Source organism: Podarcis tiliguerta (genome assembly GCF_965153285.1).
Source record: "Podarcis tiliguerta genome assembly, chromosome: 4".
Classification (NCBI taxonomy): Eukaryota; Metazoa; Chordata; class Lepidosauria; order Squamata; family Lacertidae; genus Podarcis; species Podarcis tiliguerta.
In genome coordinates this window covers 96,723,091-96,747,273 of record NC_139537.1, presented here as the reverse complement: position 1 = coordinate 96,747,273, position 24,183 = coordinate 96,723,091, and the positions used below count along the sequence as shown (strand labels likewise).

The 24,183-nt window shown below is 42.2% G+C and overlaps 1 protein-coding gene and 1 long non-coding RNA gene across 5 annotated transcripts in view; both read left to right on the top strand.

The window, feature by feature from the left end:
- LOC310675379 (uncharacterized protein) overlaps positions 1-24,183 on the top strand; it is a 148,479-nt gene that overhangs the window by 91,672 nt on the left and 32,624 nt on the right. The window contains exon 4 of one of the 4 annotated variants that reach the window (XR_014510079.1): positions 6,501-6,577. The exons of the other annotated variants lie outside the window; for them this stretch is intronic. The gene's annotated coding sequence lies outside the window, so the exon portion shown is untranslated. Of the gene's footprint in view, positions 1-6,500; positions 6,578-24,183 lie in introns of those variants that run through there. 4 annotated transcript variants of the gene reach the window in all.
- On the top strand, positions 6,604-9,110 carry LOC310675418. Its single transcript, XR_014510130.1, has 3 exons — positions 6,604-6,653; positions 7,600-7,982; positions 8,822-9,110. It is a non-coding gene; the product is annotated as an uncharacterized lncRNA (long non-coding RNA).

Genomic DNA, 24,183 nt, shown 5'->3' with positions numbered 1-24,183 from the left:
TGAGGGAGGGTGACTGGCCCAAGGTCACCCTGTGAGCTTCATAACCGAGTGGGGATTTGAACCCCAGCCCCCCTAGTCCTAGTCCATGTGTTGAGACAGATTGTACCTGAGTTTAGTGTAATGAGTGGATGAGCTTCTAAACAGGAGTGAAAGGCGGGGAAGGGTGGTGGTGCTTACCTGGCCTCCCAGCACAGGTATCACTACAAGTTACCGGCAAGGTGGGATGAGGTGATGAGAAGGCTGCTGTGGCACAGATATCCCAGCAGAGCCAACCCAGTGCTCTCACCAGAGCATTCACACCTCCCTGCCACCTCCCAACCCTCCCTCCTGTACCACAATGTCTGGTCAATGTCTCTGGATAGGATAAAGTATATTGCAATGGTTTCAAGGGCCTTTGGGGGAAGCACTGCTGGTGAAAGGGCTTACAGGGAACAGCTGGCTCTAATTTACCAGCTGAGCCTGAATGTTGGCTGAGATCATTAGATAGGAAAACTCCAGAAGGAGATGAGGTAGGCAGCTCAGGGTGTGCTCAATTTCCCTTTTCTCTCTGTCTGTCTCTCTTTCATTATTTTAGCTGAAGTTTCGCTTTGAAAACTCAACTCTGAAGAGTAAAAGCCTGAGAGGACGCTCTATGTGATCCTCTCATGAAGCAGGAAAGCTTGTGAGGGCACCTCATAAACAGGAGCTTTTGAGATTCCTGTTTGTTTGCTCATTTATTTATTTATTTGCCAGAAAATCAAAGCACTCTGCTGATGCAAAAAATAATAAAAAAAAACCCAAACAGAAAACATTGAAATGAGCGAGGTTTCTGCCAGTCCTGTGGAGAAAGCTCAGCTTAACACGATGGGGCTTGCTGGTTCATTAGAGAGTTAAATCAGCCATCTGCACCTGCTTTATTTCCCCTGCCCCACTTTCCTCTGTTTTGCATAGCAGTTTGTGTGGGTTTTGAATGGTATCTAATAAATAGCCATACAAAAAGGGCACCAAAATTAACAAAGGAAGACACTTCTAGAAGCCACTCCATAAGGGTCAAAAAAAAACACCCCTCTATCAAGCGAAGAAGACACATGAACATTTCTTTTATCTATTTGCTTTTCATTTTTCCTTGATGAAACACACTTAATGAACTGTTTAATGCTGATGACTGAGGGAGCCAATTTAATTAGCCACCCTATCAGAAATGTACTTACAAAACCTTGCCTGTTGCAATTTGTAATCACTTCTATGATTGTCTCCAGACAAAAACCAAAAAAACCCAGTGACATCCTTTCTTGGCCAGTTTTCCTTGTCTTCTGCTGCATTGTGGGCCAATTATTTCTCATTTTTCAACATACAGAGACAGCAAAGCACTACTTCGGCTGCCTCATACAACTTGTTTAAATGCATGTTCTAGAGTTCACCTTAAGCTTACAGGCCATGGAAATGTATTTTTTGGCTTCTGGTTCAGCCCCTCAGTTTCTACCACTAACCAGCCGGATACCATGGGAAGCTCACAGCAGGGAGATAGCCAAGTCCTGTTCTTTTCCTCTAGCACAGGGGTTTCCAAACTGTGGCCTGTGAACTCCTTCACCCAAGTGGTCCACAGCATGTCTGTGAAGAATGGCAGGAACAGGGGCTGGGAATGGTGGAAGCTGCAGCTGCTGAATCACTCTCAGAAGCCAGTGGTCTACCCACAAGATGAGCAGGATGGACCAGAAGTGAAGCGGGGGGGGGAGGGAGCAGTGGCGTAGCGTGGGGGGTGCAGGGGGGGCCGGCCGCACCGGGCACAACATCGGGGGGGGGGGCGCTCGCACTCGCAGCTCTCTGGCCCTGCCTGGCTCACTCACTCTCTCTCACTGCAGTGCTGGCTGTGCAAATCCGATCCGAGCCGCCGGGTCGCCGCCCACTGTGGAGGGCGGGGTGACAGGCGTGCGGTGTGGTGCGGAGAGAGAGAAAGGGACTATCTGGGGGAGGGACAGTGCAGCGGGGGGGCGCAAATTACATGCCTTGCCCCGGGTGCTGACAACCCACGCTACGCCACTGGGAGGGAGAGAAGCACTTGAGTGGGGTGGGAAAGATTAGGTGCGTGAAAGACAGAGCAGGAGAAAGTGCCTTGAAAGGAGTGGAAAGGATTAAGAACCAGAAAAAACCCAAGAGCTGATAAATCAATAGAAATCAATGAAATAAGCAATGAAAACACACATTATCAAGCACAGTGCTTTACAGTTGCTACAACAGGAATAAAAACCATTAAGTGGTTCACCAAGACTCCCAGGAATTTCCAAGTGGTCCATGGCGGAGGGTAGGGGATTTTGGGAGCCACTGTTATAGCATATTGTTGTGAGGAGGATTTTTTGCCAGGCAGGATGAGGGGAGTAGAATGTATGCCAAGACCCTTCTGACCCCTCCATTACAGTGGTACCTCAGGTTGCAAACGCTTCAGGTTACAGACTCATCTAACCCGGAAGTAGTGCCTCGGGTTAAGAACTTTACCTCACGATGAGAACAGAAATTGTGAGGCGGCAGCAGGAGGCCCCATGAGCTAAAGTGGTACCTCAGGTTAAGAACGGTTTCAGGTTAAGAACAGACCTCCAGAACGAATTAGGTTCTTAACCAGAGGTACCACTGTACAATAGAGTCCTCTTTTGTGTGTCCATATGCAACAGTCTCAATTGTCTCATGCCAGATTTCACTATAGCACCACTTAAACTTCTGTAATTTTTTTTTTGGGGGGGGGCTTCTTTTTCTTTTTAAAAATGAACTAATTAATGCTGTTGCGAGAACATAACAAAAACGGAACAGGCCCCCAATGCCTCGACATGTTCTAAAACATATGTTTTGCACATATAGTGCTATAACTCAAATGGAAAGATCTCTGGGCAGGGTCGTGGTTATGATCCACTGGGAAGTTGATTTCATGAACTTAATTTATTTTAATGAGCAAACCTGTTTTGTCTGGGAAGCACCAGACGAGAACTAGTAATTATGAAAACTCTCCACTGTTCATCATGATGAGGAATATATCACAATTACTTTCATTTTTCAAAAGATTTACTGCTTTCCCTCTATTGGCTTTGCCAAATCACATCTCCTCATGGCCCTTAATCCCCTTTCAACTTGCCAAAACTTGCAAGAGCAGGTGGAATACGGCCGAATAGAGGATGTCTCACCACAAGATTCCTTTGAAATTGACATCATAGTAGGCCCTCTATTTAAGTGGTCTCTAAGGCCAGGCTGGCTGGCTCCCATACCCCACAACTGTCCCCTTTTAAGTGGGACATCCTGGATCACAGAAGCCAATCCCTGCTTGGATCCAGGAATGTCCCATTTAAGACTGGCACCCTGACACAAGTCAGCAGGGTTGCACCTGACTCGGGGGAGGCCATGGCAAGCGAAGGTTGGAAGGGAGAACAAGAAAGCAGGGAGTGGCATGGTGAGAGGCTGCAATGCGCTCTACGTGGGGCTACCTTTGAAGGTGACTTGGAAACTACAACTAATCCAGAATGCGGCAGCTAAACTGGTGACTGGGGGCAGCCGCCGAGACCAGGGCAGCTGTCTACCAGCTCTACCTGGTACGCAGACTGAGACCCTACCTGCCCGCAGACTGTCTCGCCAGAGTGGTGCATGCTCTAGTTATCTCCCGCTTGGACTACTGCAACACGCTCTACGTGGGGCTACCTTTGAAGGTGACCCGAAAACCACAATTAATCCAGAATGCAGCAGCTAGACTGGTGACTGAGAGCGGCCACCAAGACCATATAACACCAATCCTGAAAGACCTACATTGGCTCCCAGTACGTTTCTGAGCACAATTCAAAGTGTAGGTGCTGACTTTTAAAGCCCTAAACCACCTTGGCCCAGTATACCTGAAGGAGCGTCTCCACCCCCATCGTTCTGCCTGGACGATGAGGTCCAGCTCCGAGGGCCTTCTGGCGATTCCCTCACTGCGAGATGCAAAGCTACAGGGAACCAGGCAGAGGGCCTTCTCGGTAGTGGCGCCTGCCCTGTGGAACGCCCTCCCATCAGATGTCAAAGCGATAAATAACTACCTGACATTTAGAAGACATCTTAAGGCAGCCCTGTTCAATGAAGTTTTTAATCTGTGATATTTTACTGAATTTTTTGTTTCAATGGACTCCGCCCAGAGTGGCTGGGGAAACCCAGCCAGATGGGCGGGGTACAAATAATAAATAATTATTATTATTATTATTATTATTATTATTATTTGCCCTCCCCAAATGTTGGGAGGTTGGGGCTCCCTCCCTGAGCTAGCTGTGCTATCCAGGCCGAGAGAGGTTGGTCAGTAGCACAGGCTTTATAACCAGGCTAGTTGAAGTCCAGGCTGCTCCCTCCCTGCACAGGCAGACTTTAGTAATCTTTCACAGTATGCCACCTTGTGCGCGTCCACACATTAGTGCCCCAAAATGAATCTTCTCAAGTATAATATTGTGCCCTCTCGGCTCAGGGAACCACTCTAAATCTGGTGCTGCTCCCTGCTAGGGAGGCCAGACCCTGATGTCAGCGAGTAAGCCTTTGTGAGCTCACCGAGTACAGTGGTGCCCCGCAAGACGAATGCCTCGCAAGACGGAAAACCCGCTAAACGAAAGGGTTTTCCGTTTTTCAATGCGCTTCGCAGGACGAATTTCTCTATGGGCTTGCTTCGCAAGACGAAAATGTCTTGCGGTTCTTGTGATTTTTTTTCGCTCCCCACCCCCTTTTTCTAAGGCGCTAAGCTGCTAATAGCCTTTTAGCAGCTAATCCGTTAAGCCTTTAATAGCCGCTAATAGCGCTAATCCGCTAATAGGGTTGCTTCGCAAGACGAAAATACCGCTAGACGAAGAGGCTCGCAGAACGGATTCTTTTTGTCTTGCGAGGCACCACTGTACATCTCTCCTGAGGCCTGACCTATCCAGGTAGAGAGCCTGGCCTATGAGTGAGTGTCTCTAAGTCCTGCCTGCTTGCAGGTGTGGTCATTAAGTGGAATGGAACATCGAGCTAGAACATCAGTTAGAGGAGGCAGTCAAGTGGACTTCTGACCCTCCTTCTCTTTTTTTGTGAATGAAGGTCCCATGGGAAGGGTGCTGATTTGGAAGGAAGCTTCCAAAGGCATACCCCATGTGGGAAAATGGGTGGTCACTGCCAAGCTATTTAACATGGAACAACCATATTTACACTAATAGAACAGAATTTAATCAAACAGGAAATCCAGAAATCTTTCTGCCTGCCACCTACTGTGAGTGCTTACCCATAGTTGAAGATTTACCATAGGTTCATCATACGAAGTCATAAGGTTTACTGTCAGGTGATTAAGCAAGCAGTCCAACCCTGCTTATGCTGGGTTGAGAGGGGTTTTGGAATGAGTGATGGTGTCCTGCTGCCAAGTTCTCCAGACTAAGCTAGCCTCCCACTGGCTGCCAGATGTATAGAAGGGCAGGCCCCAGGCCTGCTTGTGGGATTCCCTCCAGCCACAGGCAATGGAAAGAGCTGAAATGGGTTGTTCTGCGGGTGGGAAGGTCTGGGCTGAGCCGGCCCAGAGTTTGCTGTTTCCCAAGCTGGTCTCACTGCTGTCGCATGACAGCATCAAGCCTGGCCCTGACAGATCAGGGTCAATGTCCTGCCTCTTCTCCTTCCACTGTGGCCACAGTGCAAAGCCCCACTGGCAGGAAGGGGTAGGATTGCACCACAAGTGGAAAGGTAGATCACCCTTTTCAGGCATTCACTCCAAATGTGGTTAAAGGGCAATGGGGGCCACACATAGAAACTATCAGGATTTTCATTCTCTCCCATGCTGCAGAGTGTGTGTGACTACTAGATCACATGCTCTGTGTGTTGACATTCCATTCTTTGGAAGCATGGGAATGGAAGGAATTATGTGCCACTTCCATCTTCTTTGTTCCGTTCTGTTCTGTTGCTGTTCTCTCTTGGCGCTGAATGAGAGAGAGCCATGATTCTGTGTCTGTATATAGTGTAAATAAATATGTAGTTTAGATCTACGGATGGTTCATTCTTCTTGCTGTGCTATGCCACATTAGTGTGCATAAATCAAGCTGGTTTATGTCGCTGAAGGGCACACTGGAATGAAGGGACATGCCATTCCAGAGTTGTGCTTACCGGGAGGACACTCGGAAAGGTCAGGGAGACTGAGGAGGCCTCCAGGTGACCCCAGAGCATCATAAATCCCAACAAATGGTAGCAGAGTATGGTTCCGATCCACATCCCTGCAAGTGATTTCCTTGTGTTAAGTGGGAAAGTCTAAAGGTGGTGGTGTAAGCACATTCAGATGAAAGGGATTAGAAGTCTTCCTGCACTCAGGAATTCCCAGTTGTGCAGAACCCCCGATAATGGTGATAATGGTATGTGCATTCCACTGAAGATACCATCTTTTTTTCTGCCCTTCCCACTTAACACAGGAAGACTGTGGTGGAGTGGAGGTGGGGGAAATTGTGAGAGGTGATTGCATCCACCAGGACACTGGGTGCGGGTCTAGTATATGGAACTCCATCCCACATAAATGATTTCAGATAACACCTGGTCTGGTATAATGCCTGGTGAGGTTTCAGAAGTTGACCAGAAACATGATGACTCCCAGCCTTTACTATTGGAAATGGGAGGAGGTGTGTGTGAGGAGGCCTTTCTTGAAGTAACCCAGTTCCTGGCTATTCAGAGCTCTAAAGGTAAATAAAATAAAATTAAAATTAAAATAGTCCTTTGAAATAATGGGTAACATGTGAAACTGATCATTGACTGCTTATTTTTTCCATTGAAGGAGGTTCTGCTTCTCCAACAGGGATGAAGAAGAGAAATAGAAATACTTTATTGTCACTGTACCGCTTGTTTACAGTGAGATTAAGCGAGCTCCCCTCCCCCCCAATCTCTCAGTCCTTGTTACACTCTGTGTGCTGTCGTACGACCACCAACCCCAAACGTCGGCTGCAATGTTGCTGTCTTCCATTCAGCAGCCTCATGACCCATGGGTAGAAACTGTTTTTTAACCTGTTGGTCCAGCTTATCATGCTTCTATATCTCCTGCCCGGATTAAAAAGGTGCTGCCAGGGTGTGTGTCATGCCTGAGAATGTTCCTCGCTCTTCTGAGGCAACGGTCTCCTGCGATAACATCTAGCGGACTCAGGGGACAGCCCATGATATCGTGTGCTGTCTTCACCACCTTCTGTAGGGACTTTCTGTCCATGGCTGTCAAACCAGTGTTGTTGTTGTTTTGTCGTTTAGTTGTGTCTGACTCTTTGTGACCCCATGGACCAGAGCACGCCAGGCACTTCTGTCTTCCACTGCCTCCCGCAGTTTGGTCAAACCAGTGTACCACACCGTAATACAGTATGAGAGAACACTTTCTATCATGGACCGATAGAAGGAAATCATCAGTTACTGTCTAACATTGTTCTTTCACAAGACCCTAAGGAAATGAAGTCTCTGTTGGGCCTTCCTAACCACCTGGGCTATATTGACCTTCCAAGTAAGGTCTTCACTAAGATGGACTCCCAGGAATTTAAAGAAAGAGACTCTCTCCACACAGCCCCCCCCCCCCCCGATATAGAACAGGGCTAGCTCCCCTCTCTTCCTCCAAAAGTCCAACACCATCTCCTTTGTCTTGCCAATGTTTAGGTGCAGATTCTTCTCTGAGCACCATGTGGATACCTTTTGAACCTCCCCCCTGTACGCAGATTCGTCTCCGCCTGTAATTATACCCATTATGGTGGTGTTATCAGCAAACTTAATAATTGCAGTAGAAGGGTCAGATGAAATGCACTCATATGTATACAACGAATACAGATATGGACTTAGCATGCATCCCTGTGGAGTGCCAGTGCTGAGCTTCAGGGAGAACCCACCAGCAGCCTGTACACCTGAGGCATGATGTCAGATCAGAGATGGTTTTGTGCCAGGGGGGAAACAGCAAGCAATTGCTGCCATGAGACAGAAGAGGGGGGAAACAAGTGCTGGTTTTGTGTATCAGAGTGCCCAGCCGGGGTTCACTAAGCCAGATGGTAAGTAAGCATTTAATTCCATTTCCTCACTGACTCGTATATTTTCTCTGTTGCCTTGGCTCCTTGACAGATTGATTAGCAGACAGTGTTTTTATTTTGATCTTAAATAAATTCAGAGGAATTAAAATAATGAGCACAGTTATTTTGTGTTTCTTTTTTAATTGTGTAGTAATTAAGTTTTATTTTCTCTGGGTTGGATTAATGTGTGCTCCCTTGCTGTTAATGTTAATGCAAAATGAATATCCATGGAACCGAGTAGGTATTTTTAGAATGGCCCTGATGTAATGAAAAACAGAACGAGGGAGGTTTGTGCTCAGTCAAACATTGTGTTATGCAACTTCTGTAATGTAATATTAAAGGTGTGTGAGAGAGAGTATATATATATATATATAATCCACAACCCCCTTCTCTTAAGTATTCATGCTTGGATAGGACGTAAAGATGGGGGAGAAATTAGAATCAGTTTTCACTTAAAGCCACATTTATCAAATCTGCACTTTCCAAATGATGTGGGAACTGAAACACAGCGATCCTTTGAAATTCGAACTCATCTGAATTTTGTTATGCAGTTCTCCAACCAATGTTTACATAAATAAATGCATGAGGAAGGTGCATAAAAATGATTATAATAGCGAAAATAGAATTATAGCAGGAGTTTCTGCTTGCAAAAAAATGTGCACACTAGTGAAAAACTGCATACAAAAATGTGTTCTTTAGAAGAAATGCATACAACATGCTGACCAGTGTTCACGAGGAAATGAATGTGGAGTACTGAATTGAAAATTGGCAAAATGAGAAACAGAGAACCAAATCTGACAGCTCCTTTCATTCTTTGTTAGGACCCATTGAACCAGAAAGGACCCCCTTGTCACCAGGATTAGGGGTGTGGAAAATCCCAACCTCCAGAAGTTGCTATCTGTATTTTTATTTCCTTTGAAATCCCTCAAATGTTTGTTTTCTAAGAAGGGAGCTTCCACGGTTACCTCTAGGTTTTGCTTTTGGCAGAAATTGGTCGCAGTCCTCCCAGATCTTATCCACTGTCGTGAAAATTTTGCTAACAGCTTTATCGGGATATGCAATATTGGTGAAAAACTGATGACACAACTTCGTTATTAAACATGCATTGTTGTTGTTTAGTTGTTTAGCCGTGTCCGACTCTTCGTGACCCCATGGACCAGAGCACGCCAGGCACTCCTGTCTTCCACTGCCTCCCACAGCTTGGTCAAACTCACATTAGTAGCTTCGAGAACACTGTCCAACCATCTCATCCTTTGTCATCCTCTTCTCCGTGTGCCCTCAATCTTTCCCAACATCAGGGTCTTTTCCAGGGAGTCTTCTCTTCACATGAGGTGGCCAAAGTATTGGAGCCTCAGCTTCAGGATCTGTCCTTCCAGTAGCACTCAGGGCTGATTTCCTTCACAATGGATAGGTTTGATCTTCTTGCAGTCCATGGGACTCTCAAGAGTCTCCTCCAGCACCATAAAAAAAAAGCATCAATTCTTCAACGATCAGCCTACTTTATGGTTCAGCTCCAAAGAAGGCTGATGGCCAAAGAATTGATGCTTTTGAATTCTGGTGCTGGAGGAGACTCTTCAGAGTTCCATGGACTGCAAGAAGATCAAACTGTTATGCAGGTCCAAGATTATGATACACACAAGGCCAATGAAAGCTCTTGTTAGACCTACCACTGCAACTTTCATGTTTAGGTAAGCAACTGATAAAATGGATCATTTCTATTTTAAATATACTTAGTCTGCATATTGACTTCGTATATTGCATTTTGGGATTTCTAATTGGGTTCTCTCTCTCTCTATATATATATATATATGCACACACATTAAAGGTGGGGAAAAGTAAATTCTAGGAAAAAAAACATTTCCCAAAAGGAAATTTTTGCTAAGCTTGGATAGCATTTTTGCAACACTGAAATGTACCAAGTGATACAAAAATGAGACTCATAAATGCAGACTTAAAATCAACTTTTATGTTAGGTGCTGAAAAGAACCCATATAAAGTTATCACTTCTAATATGAGGCATTTCAGCTAAGGTAACAACAAAGGATAAAATTAAAAAGAAATCCATTCCAGAAAAGCATGGTGTTAAACCATCATTAATCTATAGTGCTAGGTATGAAGTTTCATTTTATGACACTCCCTCTATAACTTCTCATGCAGAACAATGTTGTAATAAGACGTTGTACCTCAATACACCTCATTTTTATTTTGGTTTGTTCTGAGAACTCTGTCTAGGGTGGCAAATTCAAATTCTGATATACAAATAATTTTTTTTAAAGACAAAATTAAAAGTACAAAGGTAAGTATGAAAAATGATCCCCCCCCCCGCCTTAAATTGGAACCCTTACAACATAAGTTAAAATGCTCACAAGCCGTCTACCTAGTCAGTTTTGCAAAATGGTCACAATTTGGTCAATGTTGCATTTGCATTGATTTTATTTATTTCATTAAATTTATATACAGGTTGACTGTAAAAAAATCCAACAACCCTCAAAGTGGCTTATCTTTGTTTGTCCTAATACTTGTGGAGCATCCTTCTCATTCTCTTGGTTAGGAGGAAATGAGACCAGGAGGTGCCATTTTTCATGGTAGACTCATGCCATTCTTGGGTGAGGTACAATTATCTGCTACACACAGTGCCCACATTTCCAAGTAGTCTGATGAGAAGACCTCATACCTCCTTATTTACACCGTTTTCATTTTGCTACAACAGTGCTTTGTTAGTAATCAGCTGTTGGTTAATTTATATTGCATCTTTATGTTTTGTTTTCTGAGGTCCATGGCTGAAGAATGTCCAAATAATAATAATTAGTAGTAGTAGTAGTAGTAGTAGTAGTAATTTTCCTCCAAGCACTTTTGTGAGAGTAATAACTTTCACAGGGATAATAGTTTGCAATAATCCCTATCCAACCTGATCTTAAAAATTGACATAGTCTTGTGTCACATCTTCCTCCTTCTCATCCACCATATAGCAGCCCATCATGTAAATGATACTTTTAGCATATTTAATGAGCACAACTGTTCCTCTTGATTAAATAACACAGACAAATAATATCCTTCTTATAAAATCATCTAAAAACCATTACCTGACTTAAGAGGTAAACATCATTGTCATTCCCCAAAGCACTGTCTTTTTAAAATATTATTACAATGAACATCTTGAATTAAAACCTAATTAAAATCTGCATATTAATGTGTGATTGATGAAGACTTTGACTGATGGTACCAAGGCACAAATGCATGCTTTGAGTCTTCTGATAATGGGGTGGAGTGTCATAATTTCAGATGTTTAAGCCTCCAGATGACCTTAGATAGGGTTGCCATATTTCAAAAGTGAAAATCCAAAACACAACAAAAGTTGTTGAGCTCTTTTGGCAAAATCTCCAAAAAAAATAAAAATATCAAAATTTAAAGCTATATTTTAGGAAATTCATCAAAAAATCAACAATACATCCAGGTTTCCCTGGACATTTTAACCAATTTTTTAAAATTCCACCCTGACACTATTTTCGATGGATGAATCCTGGATATGTCCAGAAATTCCAGATGTATGGCAGCCCTACCTTAGGACAGTTATAATGTGGCAACCTCAACAGGCTTCCCCCCTCCAGAACCTTCTTCAACATGTGGAAAGCTTGGCTGCAGCTGGTGGAGGACAAAATGGTGGGGCTGGGTGAGCACATTTTTCTCTCTCCATGTGTAGAGAAGTGAAAGAAGAGAGCTGTGATGAGTTCATGGAAGCATGTTGGTTATTTAATGACTGCTATTTTCAAGTGACAGCTTACACAAATCAAACAAGATGTCCAGAGATTTCATCTCACAGGTATCACTTCAATGTCTTCCAAAGGAGGCAGTTCACCTTTTCAGATCCAAATCTTTGGGTGCTGAATAATCAACTGATGAGACACCAAGTAAAATAAATGTGTGTTTGGCCCTGTGGTTTAGAAAGCCATAACAGGCTCATTGTCAACTCTTTCTCCCCTCCTCTCCTCTCTCACACACAGGCGTGGGCACAAGGTATGGAGCGATTGGGTTCCCTCAGCTTCCACAACCCGTGTGGAAGGGAAGAAGTTGAGGGAAGCAGACAGAGAAAGACGAAGGGAGAATAAAAGGGCTGGGGTGGACCTGCTGCTTCTGCCTTCATCTGTCTAAGGTGGCGAATGGGGTGGGGCAGAAGTTGGCATAATGAGATTGGAGGAATGGGCAGTGGCTATATGAAAGTTTCAAACTGTAGTTGCCTTCACGCCAACAGAACAATGTATTACAAGTGTGGAACAAATATTGCCTGGCACCTGTTACAGTGCCGGTTCTGCAGATCGAAGCAAACAACTGTTGAGGGGTTGGCCGTGAATGTGGGCCGGTAGCAAATGGGCAACCAGTGCAGATCTATGAGCAGAAGTGTGATGTCCGGACAGAGTATCATGTCAGCAGCCATTGCTGCAGCATTCTGCACAAACTACATTTCCCAAGGCACAAGGGAAGCCCCACACAGAGCACATTGCAGTCATCTAATCTACTATAATCCCAAACACTGAAATGAACAAAAGGATGATTGCATTACCAACTTTTTTTTTTAATGAGCTGATATCTGCATTTCGTTGGGAAGACATTTCTTTCTCTTATGTGTAACTGAAGGAGAGTCCTTCAGGCAATTAACTATATACTTTATGAGCCACATCCCCCTTATGTCTATCTTAAATTCTTTTTATTTCTCTCTCCACGCATGCAAATCTATCACTCAGTTCTCTCTCTGTGTGTTTATGTGGACCTGGCTCAGTTGCATCCAAAATGCAGAACAGTTGTTTGATCTTTCTCCAGGAACAAGTTTCCAATTATAGATTTGAGTCTTAATGAGAAAGCAAATAGATTGAAAAGTGGTCTGTCTGCTGGTTGTGTAATCCAGAGAGACCAAACAAAAAGGATTTACCTTTAACTATGCTTTTCATATTTCACTGACCTCAGTGCTAAGTAATAAGTGCATATTAAGGGAACACAAAGCATAACATACAAAATCCCATGTGAGTTATCTCTCCGCCTCCGGGCTCTAGAATTGAAGTATGCTAATGAGAATAATGTATCTGCCCCCACTTGTGTTTTTGAAGTTATGCTTATGTAATCCCATTCTTTCCTTTTAAGAGCGATTCTCTAGTGTAGGCTAGCAGGACCTTGACTATGATCCAGCTCCAGGCACCCTGGGTGTGTAAAATAGGCCTGCAGTGGAACAGCACCTGGCTGCAGGCAGAGGGGGTGATTCCAGAATGAGTATCTGTTGACGGAAGCCAAGAACTAACAGATGCATATATTAGTAAATATAACTGACTGAAATAAAGAAATCTCAATTTTGTACCATTTCCAGGTTCCTCAACTCACACAAACATATACATAGTCACATATCTAGTATGTGTGATCTGGGTTAAAAAAATACTTACATTTTAAAACTGCATAGCTTTGTGATGTCAATACTTTTGGAAACAGAATTTGGTTGGTGATTTAAGAAACAAAACAAAAACTTTTTTGAGAGAGAGAAGAATGAAGCCTCAATTGTTAATGGTCAGGATGAGTTCCCACTGTTTTATCTGCCCATTTAATCATGCACTATTTACATTATTTGGTGGTGTGGATGTTAATGCATGGAGTCTTGCCTTTAATGGTCATAGTTTTCACAACAATTCTTCCCAGAAACCTGGATATGTGTCACATTCATGGTAAATGCTTTCTATTATTTTCCACATTGAATAAGTCAAATTAATATCATTCTCTTGACTTAAACATGTTTAAAATTCAGAAGATCCCAATTCTGTATGCAAATGACATTGAGTGACTTTAAAATGTTGGTTCCCACCCACCCCACCTCCCTCTCTAGACACAAGTATATTTTTCTTATTAATGCCAGGGCTGTAGCTGCAGCAAATGTAATCTTGTGTTAGTGAAGTATATCAGCAGTTCATGAAGAGATTGCATTTTCTGTACAGTTTTTTTTAAACAGTATAATGTGACTATTGGAAAAAATAGACATGGTAACATTAGCAAAGTCAAATAAAGTTGGCTGCATTTAATTATTGGGTCATGGGCAGATTCTTCCTACAGTTGCAGTGAAGTTAACTACCAAAAAGTATGCTGATACCTGTAAAACTGTAAATGGCAAGGCAATGGAGTAATACACAGGAACTTTACCTGTAACAGGTGGTTCCAGCAATTATAGAACATTCTGCTTGCTGAGATACTGAAAAAACAAGGGCACCAAAGAATCAGAGACTTTATTCTCTTTACTGTGTCTTTTAGCAGGAAAAAAAGTGCACATAAAAGAGAACCAGCCAGTCATGAAACATTGTGTAGAAATATTTTTGGTTGGTAGCTTAGAGGGTAACAGGATTGACAGATGTCTGTTGGGAAAGTTGGAGTGCTTGATCAAGTACTGCTTGCATTGCTGCTTTTAACTGTGGATCTATTTTCTTATAAAGTGAAAAGGAAGGAAATTTAACAAAGAAATCAAACGGGGCAAAGCAATACAATTTAAAGCCAACTTTTAATCCTCAAAACGAAATACCATTATTACTACTACTAATAATAATAATTTTCTTATTTGTACCCCACCCATCTGACTGGATTGCCCCTGGTACTTTGGGCAGCTTCCAGCATATATAGAAACATAATAAAACATCAAACATTAAAAACTTTCCTATACAGGGCTGCCTTCAGATGTCCTCTAAAAGTTGCGTAGTTACTTATCTCCTTGACATCTGATGGGAGGGCGTTCCACAGGGCTGTTGATCATAGCCATTGGCCTCCACAATGTATCTATTCAAGAGTATTTATACCCTGCCTACTAATCAATGTTCTCAGGGTGGCTCACAATATATTTAAAAGACAATAAATTTGTGATACAACAGTCACAAGAGCTGGGCAGAGTTGTATATAAGCCCCCCTCCCCTTGCTCTCTGATGTTCGAACAAATGCCGTCCTGCAACTGAATGGCCTGGCTCTTGAAGCAGGTTTTGCCAGAGCCAGTGTGGTGTAGTGGTTAAGAGCGGTAGTCTCGTAATCTGGTGAACCGGGTTCGCTTCCCCGCTCCTCCACATGCAGCTGCTGGGTGACCTTGGGCTAGTCACACTTCTCTGAAGTCTCCCAGCCCCACTCACCTCACAGAGTGTTTGTTGTCGGGGAGGAAGGGAAATGAGGATGTCAGGTGCTTTGAGATTCCTTAGGGTAGTGATAAAGCGGGATATAAAATCCAAACTCTTCTTCTTCTTCTCCAGATTCCTCATGCACAGGTCTGTGCTTTAAAGCCCCATGTCCAAGCAAATGGTTTGGGCTTTTTGTTTTTTGTTTTGTCCTGGCACTTTCCCCAGGGAAACCCGTCTTATACCACCAAATTGGAGCAAAATGGTAATCCATGAAAACACACTTGCTGCTTGCTCTGATTCAGCAGTAAAATGCAAGCTTCCCCAGGGATAGCACCAAAACAAGGAAACCCCACTCAGACACAGTGCTTTGTCTCACATACATAGTCCAGAACATCCCCACTGGGGGGCGGCTGCTGCTGCTGCTGTCTCATACAGGAAGGGACTGGGTGGAACAAAAATGCCTTCCTCACAATTCTCAGATATTCCGACTGCCTTTCCTCATTTGCTGCTGCCTCAGTGCCATTTATATATTTCCCATACTTAACATGAAAATGTTTAACATATTCACATAATAGCAGTAAGTCAGCTATACGCCTTAATTTTAGCTCTCCCCCCCCCAAAAAAAAGTATGACAACATCACATCCCTGTTCTGTCAAAGGTTTTGGTTGCCAAAGACAGCCGCTCTTTTGGATTCAGAAAGGCAATTGATTCAATAGTCCAGAATGCCAACTCTTTCCTTGAGTGGAAGAGGCAAAAATGACCTACAAATGGAGTCAGGAACCAGTTGATACAGAAGATGGCAAACCTCAGAAACAGCCCCTCTGTTGAGCAATTCCTCACAGGCCCTTTTTTCTTCCTTGTATTTTCTGATTCCCCTGCAAATCTTTGTGTCTAGCATTTAACTTTGACACCTCATTCTCACATCTCCAACAGCAGAGTGCCCTCACAGCTTGTCTAAAGACTAGCTTTGAAAGTCACCCTGCCCTCCATTTAACGATATTTCACAGGTCTCCATTTGGAAAGTTAGAAATCTTCAACTGTATAATTATTAAAAGTTGCCCTGTTCAACTACAGACCGCTAACAGTCACCACCACAACATCTGCTCAACCACAGCCATTGTCAGTACTTATTTCATTTTTTAAAAAATGCCTTATATTGCCTTCTAGTTAAATCTAGACTTCTGTGGGAGAAGCCGCTGCCGAGATTTCCCAACTGTTTGCCCTTGTTGTACAAGCAGCCCTGTGTTGGGTCTTCATGGAGAACACAATGATATAGTCCCATTAATTCCATCCTATTTTCTTTTGACTTTTGTGAGTTAATATCTTAATCATATTTGTTGTTCTTCTCGTGCAAAGGTTAATTAAAGCAAGGAAAGCAAAATATTTACTTTTATACCACGTATCAGCCTGAAGGCCCCCAAAGCCCTATATTAAAATATATAAGCAGAATATGAAACAAGGTTTGGTTGATCAAATAAGAACAAGGTAAAATAACAGGAGGTAGGCCAAGAGAAGCAGGAACAAATCACTTGCCAGAAGGTGAAAAGCTAACACCTGTCTTTTCCTAACACCAAATATTTTGATTGCTTGAAATTATCTGCTTTTTGTAGTCATTTTCAGCCAGGCCACTTTCTTTCATTTTTCTTCTCCAGACTTAAAATTTGGTGTTGAGGTTTCATTTGATATTTGGAGCCTCGCGCCAGGAAATGAAATCGTCATCAAAGCATACAGACGTTACCTGTGTGTTCCCTGATTTGGTGTGTTGGCCATATCCACACTACACATTTAAAGCACTATGATATCACTTTAAACAGCCATTACTTCCCCAAAGGGTTCTGGAAGGCATAGTTAGTTATGGATGCCGAGAGTTGTCAGGAGAGTCCTATACCTGGCCCAGAGCTACAACCCCCTGCAAAGGGGGAACGATTGTTAAATCACTATAGAAAAACTGACTTTTCAAAATGGAGCACTGGACATTTGCTGGGGGGGGGGGAGAATACCTCTTTAAAATGGTGGGCATGGGGGACAAATATAAAATGAAAATTTTTACATGGGGTGTGTGTACAGTGGTACCTCTGGTTAAGAACTTAATTCATTCTGGAGGTCTGTTCTTAACCTGAAACTGTTCTTAACCTGAGGTACTGCTTTAGCTAATAGGGCCTCCCGCTGCCACTGCACGATTTCTGTTCTCATCTGGAAGCAAAGTTCTTAACCCGAGGTACTATTTCATATTCCTTACATTATCAGATAGGTGCCTTCCTGGGAGAAAGCCTGCTTGGTCCTTGTGAATCTCCTCCGCTAAAACCCTCTTTAATCTTCTAGCCAAAATGTCAGCAAAAATTTTATAATCCACATTAAGTAATGATATAGGCCGGTAGTTCTTAAGTTGGTGTTTTTCCGATTCTGTCTTTGGTATGAGAGTCACAAAAGCTTCTTTCCACGTTTCTGGTGTCCTTTTCCCCTGTAATATGTCATTACATATATCCTTCAAGGGTTGAATTAGCCAGTCTTTCATTGATTTATAATATCTTGCCGTCAACCCATCAGGTCCTGGGGACTTGCCAAGTTTCATATTTTGGATGGCGCTCTCTACCTCTTGTTCTGTTATCCTGCAGCTCAATTTAAATTTACTTTCTTGAGATATTTCCGGTAGCCCATTTTCTTTCAAGAATTCCTCCATATCTGCTTCCTTCTGTGGTTGTTGTGAATAAAGCTGTTTAAAGTATCTTTGAAAGGTACTCCTAATTTCCACTGGGTTCTGAATAATTCTTCCTTCCTCTTCTAAATTTGTTATTGTATTCATTTTCTGTCTCTTCTTTATTTGCCATACCAATAACTTTCCACATTTGTTTGCTGATTCGAAAGTTCTTTGTCTCATTTGTCTGACCTTCCATTCAATCTCTTGATTTATCATTTGCATGTATTGTACTTGATATAACTTTATCTCTCTCAAGATTTGTTGTGATTTTGGATTTGATCTCAGTCTTTTTTCACCTTCCTTAATCTTTTCCAATATCTTTTCTCTTTTTTCCTGTTGTAATCTCTTCTTGAGTGCGTTCTGTTGTATCAAAAATCCTCTCATAACAGCTTTACTTGCGTCCCATACAGTTCTTTTTTCCACCGTAGTGTTTAAATTTATCTCAAAATAGTCTTTCAGAGTTTTCTGGGCTTTCTTGGTTATTTCCTCATCTCTAAACAGAGAGTCATTCATCCTCCATCTGAAAGAACCAGTTGGTTGTAAGTTCATTACCATCTTTACAGCATTGTGGTCGGAGTAAGTCTTTGGGCAGATTTCTACTTTTTTTGTCTTTGGTGCCAGTCCTCTTGTGATCCAGATTTGGTCAATTCTTGTCCATGTCTTTTTGGCTTCAGAAAAGAAGGTTCCTTCTCTTTCTAAAGGATTTTTGGTTCTCCAGATATCCACCAAGTCCAGGTTATCAGTCAGTTCAAAAAAGGTTTTCGGTAGTCTCCCATCTTTGGTGACTACCTGCCGTTGTGCCTTGTCCATATTTGTAGAAACAACTCCATTCATATCTCCCATCAAGATCACATTGTACTCCAGATAGTCCATCAATGTCTCATGTAACTTTTTGAAAAATTCCGATTTTCCTTCGTTCGGTGCGTATACGCCAACAATCAGATATTTCTGTCCATGGTGTTGAATTTCAATTGCCAAATATCTTCCTTGTTCATCTTTAAAAATTAATTTTGGTGCTAGGCTCTCTTTTGCATATACCACCACTCCTCTTTTTTTAACTTTGTCCGATGAAATAAACTCTTGACCTAGTCTTTTATTAATTAGAATTTTTCTATGGAGCCTAGTTACATGTGTTTCCTGTAAACAAATCAAGTCCAATTGTTCTTTTTTTAAAATGTGAAAAATTGATTTTCTCTTAGAAACCACGTTTAGACCGTTGCAGTTCCAGCTTAATAGTTGCAGAGACATCTTGAAATTGGTCTGCTATATTCCTCCAGAAGCTCCCAATGCGTCTTCTTTCTCTTCTGGTCCCGGTGGTGTCGTCTTGTCCAAATCCAAGATTGCTTTAGCTATATCTCTCCTTTTTCTCTCTTGTGTATCGGACGGGTCTTGGTCTTTAAAGAATTCCTTCTGTAAGTCCTCCTCGTAGTCCTTTAAAAATCTGTCTTTATCTTCCACTGATTTTATTTTTATTTTCCTTCCTTTTATACTAAACGAAAGCCCTTCAGGGAACTCCCACCTAAAGATGATGTTGTTCTTTCTCAGCTGTGTGACCAAGTCTCTGTAGCTAGATCTGAGGTCTAAGAGATGTTTGGGGATGTCCCTGAACAATTCCACTCTTGATTCACCAACTTCCAAAGGCCTTTGGAAATGTAGTCCCAAAATTGTATCTCTCTCCTCTTTAGATCCAAAGGTGACCAAACAGTCTCTTGTCTTGATTCTCCTGCTTGTTTTACCCAGTCGGAAAGCACTTACTATTTTGATTTCTTCTTTATCCAGATCCAGTTTCCAGAAATCTGCAAATTCCTGTGCAAGAAATTCCTTAAGACCTTCTTTTTCAATTTCTGGCAAGGATCTGATCCTGAGATTCGTTTGTTTATCTTTTAATTCAAGCATGGAAAATCTTGTTCTATAGTCCTCTAGTTGCCTGTTAATCAGTGGTATTTTTTCTTCTGCAGCCTCTGCAGCTGCTTTAGCTTCTTCTGCAATTTTCCTTGTTTTTGATGATTCCTGCAATAATTGCTGAATTAAATTCGTATTTTGTTTAATACAAGCTGTATTTTGATCTATTTTAGAAGATGTCTCTGACACCTTTTTGTTTGTTTCTACAACCTCCTCTGTCAATTTATTTAATGATTCTTGAATTTTTGCAAATCCTGTATTGAAAAGGTCCTCAGTTGAAGACATAGCTTTTGGTTTAGGTTGTACAGATGCACCTCCAATTGGGTCAGGTATAGAGGCTCTTCTTCCTGAGTAAAAGGTTTTCCCAGATCTTGTAGTCTTCTCCTGCAGCTGGTCTACTTTTCCCTTATCACTTGCCATACCACAGCAACTTATTTCAAGGTCACTCTCAGCTGAGGCTAGCTGTCAGACTTGAAGTCAAAACAGTGGAAAGTCCCCAGTCACTTTCCCAGCTGCAGCAAGCTGTCAGATTTTAAAACCAAACAGTGGAAAATTCCCAGTTGCTTTCTGTTTCTTTGTATCAGTCTTTGTAACAATCCTTATGTCCACCAGGGGGATACAATAGCCCCTGGGAACAATGGCTCCCGTCTTCTCCTTCTCCTTCCCAGCAACTTTGCAGCTAATTCCTCCCAGTAACAAGACTTAAACAGTCTCAGCTTTTAACAGTATAATCCAGTTTGCAGAGCTTAAAATCTCAGAGTCTCTCTCCACAGTCCCTCCTTTACCCTGTGTTTTCAGATTGACAGATCAGAGCCGGGCGCGCCGGGCGGTGGTTCTGGGCGCGCCGGGCGCGCCGGGCGGTGGTTCCCCCACAGTCAGCTCTTTCTTACGCAGGCAATACAGTTTCCAGTCCTTCCCCCCCTTTTCCCTGCCACTTAGGGGGGGGAAAGATCCTTATCAAAACGCCAGATTCCGTTTCTTCAAAAGCACTTTTAAAGGTTTGGCACGCAAAAGTCTTTGTTTCCAGCTATATACAGAGCGGAAGGCTGACTTCCTGGTTAAACCTTACCGCTTCGGTTCTAATTTAGCTTGCTTTTTTAACTTGCCAAATCCAAAAGTTCCTTAATTTGTTTCTTTCCCTTTTAAAATTTGTAATTCTCCTACTCACGGAAAGTTCTTTTATAATCCAATTTGTCCCAAGAAGAAGTTGAGCGCTCCTCCGATCACGGCTGTGCGACGTCTCTCCGAAAAAGAAGCGATTGACTCTCAGCACCGCGTTACCCCCTCCACACTCCGGAGCTCTTCCTGAGCCCCAGAAACGTTTTAGGGGATCGCTGTTGGTGCCCGCCGAGTCCCACGGACGTAGGCTTCCTCCGCCTACGTTTTCAGGGGTTCACCACGTCGCCGTAGCGGTAGAACCCTGTTTTTTTCGGAGCTCCCCCTCCGGTGCTCAGCAGGGGGCCGCCATGATCGCTGGCGCTCAACTCGGAATTGACATTTTGGAACTTTTACAGGAAAGAATAAACACAAAAGCAGCTTTAGTATTTGTGGATGCGGAGAAAGCCTTTGATAACATTTCTTGGGGTTTTATGAAAAAGAATCTCCATAGTATGGGGGTAGGCCAAGAGTTCGAAAATGGTATAGGTGCAATCTACTCTGAACAAAAAGCAAAATTAATTGTTAACAATGTTTTGACTGAAGAGTTCAGAATAGAAAAAGGAACACGACAAGGTTGTCCTATTTCCCCTCTGCTTTTTATATCGGTCCTGGAGGTGTTGCTGAATATGATTAGAAAGGACCAGATGGTAAGAGGGATACAGGTCGGAGTTAAACAATTTAAATTAAGAGCATTTGCAGATGACTTGGTTTTGACATTGCAGAAGCCAGAGTCCAGTGTGAAGAGGGTTTTAGAACTGATTCAAGAGTTTGGTCGATTAGCAGGTTTTAAACTCAACAAAACAAAAACTAAGGTTTTGACAAAGAATCTAACAGAAAAAGAGAAAGAAAGGTTTCAGAATGAGACAGGTTTGACAGTGGTGAAAAAAGTGAAATATCTGGGAATTATTATGACCTCAAAAAATGGGAACTTATATAAGGATAACTACGAAAAATGTTGGATGGAGATAAAAAAAGATCTAGATATATGGTCTAATCTAAAACTCTCACTGTTAGGTCGTATTGCTGTGATAAAGATGAATGTATTGCCAAAAATGTTATTTTTGTTCCAGACACTGCAGATTATTGATAAAATGGACTGTTTCAAGAAGTGGCAGAAAGATATATCCAGATTTGTCTGGCAGGGCAAAAAGCCAAGAATAAAATTTAAAATATTAACAGATGCAAAGGAAAGAGGAGGCTTTGCCCTGCCAGACTTGAAACTTTACTATGAAGCAGCAGCTTTTTGCTGGCTGAAAGAATGGCTACTTCTTGAAAATACAGATATACTGGACTTAGAAGGATTCAATAATGCATTTGGGTGGCATGCTTACTTATGGTATGACAAGGTTAAAGTTCACAGAATGTTTAAGATTCACATTGTCAGGAAAGCATTGTTTAATGTATGGATTAGATATAAGGATTTCTTTGAAAATAAGACTCCAAGGTGGTTATCTCCGATGGAAGCAAAAGCAGTCAAAAAACTCAATATGGAGGCCAATTGGCCAAAATATTGGGAGATACTAGAACAAGATGGAGACAAATTGAAACTGCAGAGTTTTGACAAATTAAAAAGTAAAGTCCGTGATTGGCTCCACTATCATCAGATAATGGAGGCATATAAATTGGATAGAAAAATTGGCTTCCAGGTGGAAAAATCAAAATTGGAAACAGAATTGCTAGAACCCAAAACTAAGGTATTGTCAAGAATGTATAATCTGCTGCTGAAATGGAATACACAGGATGAGGAAGTGAAATCAGTAATGATTAAATGGGCACAAGATGTGGGTCACAACATAATGCTAGCCGACTGGGAACGGTTATGGACCACTGGGCTAAAGTTTACGGCATGTAATGCCCTAAGAGAAAATATTATGAAAATGATATACAGATGGTACATAACACCAGTCAAACTAGCAAAAATTTATCATATGCCCGATAACAAATGTTGGAAATGTAAAGAAACTGAAGGTACTTTTTTTCATCTCTGGTGGACATGCCCAAGGATTAAGACCTTTTGGGAGATGATCTATAATGAACTGAAGAAAGTATTTAAATACACATTCCCAAAGAAACCGGAGGCCTTTCTCCTGGGCATGGTCAACCAAGAGGTACGTATGAAAGACAGGATATTTTTTATGTACGCCACAACAGCAGCAAGAATACTTATTGCAAAGTATTGGAAGACACAAGAATTACCCACGCTGGAGGAATGGCAGATGAAAGTCATGGACTATATGGAATCCGCAGAAATGACTGGCAGAATCAGAGACCAGGGTGAAGAGACGGTGGAGGAAGATTGGAAGAAATTTAAAGACTATTTACAGAAACACTATAAGATTAATGAATGTTAAAATAACATCAGATTGAATGTAGAAGGTTATTGGAGTAAAATTTTAAGGATCAGAAGACCCAACATTCTAAGTTCTAAGCATTGAATAAGCTATATTAAGACATTCAAATCAGAAAAGAGGTTAATTATGACAGAGGGAAGGGATTTGTTGTTTAATTGTATGAATTGGAATACAGGGAAGGGAGACTCGGGGAAGTCAGAGAAACAAGTTAATGCAAGATTAATATGAAGATAAGATTGTTTTTATTTCTGTTTTTTGTAGTATGTTATGTTTGTGTAATTCTGTATGTTTTTGGTGTATTGTTTGTTGTTTTGTTTTGCTTTGTTGTCTTTTATGCAAAAACGAATAAAATATTTATAAAAAAAAAAAAAAAAAAAAAACCCGAGGTACTATTTCTAGGTTAGCGGAGTCTGTAACCTGAAGTGTCTGTAACCTGAAGCGTCTAACCCGAGGTAACACTGTGTATATATAACAGAAACCTGATGGAATAGGGAAAGCAAGTGGGATACAGTTATCTCTGGGTTCAAACTATACAGGAAGGGCGGGACCATCTCTCAGGGAATAGTTAAACTGGAATTCTTAGCAGAATGTCACAGAACTGCTCTGGGTGGGAATATCAGGCCCCAAAAGTAGTTTACGACAGAGAGCATTATGTATTATTGCCGCCTTGAACCTGAGCTAAGTGATGGTGTTGAAATGAAGAATGAAATCGGGGAGCTATCCAAGGAGAGAGAGTATTGTGGTAATGCAGGGGTTGAGGTCCTCCACCTGTCTTAGCCCAAGAAGGCCCTTCACCCCAAAATTGTGCCCACCTGTCAATCAGCTGACTTGACTGTATGATATTAGCTGATAGGTGGGGGTGGGCATGGTTCAATCCTGGTGCATTGCTTTCAGGGAATGAACTGGTGAAGCAGACCCCTTCCCCACTTAGTTTAACTTTGGCACATGGGTG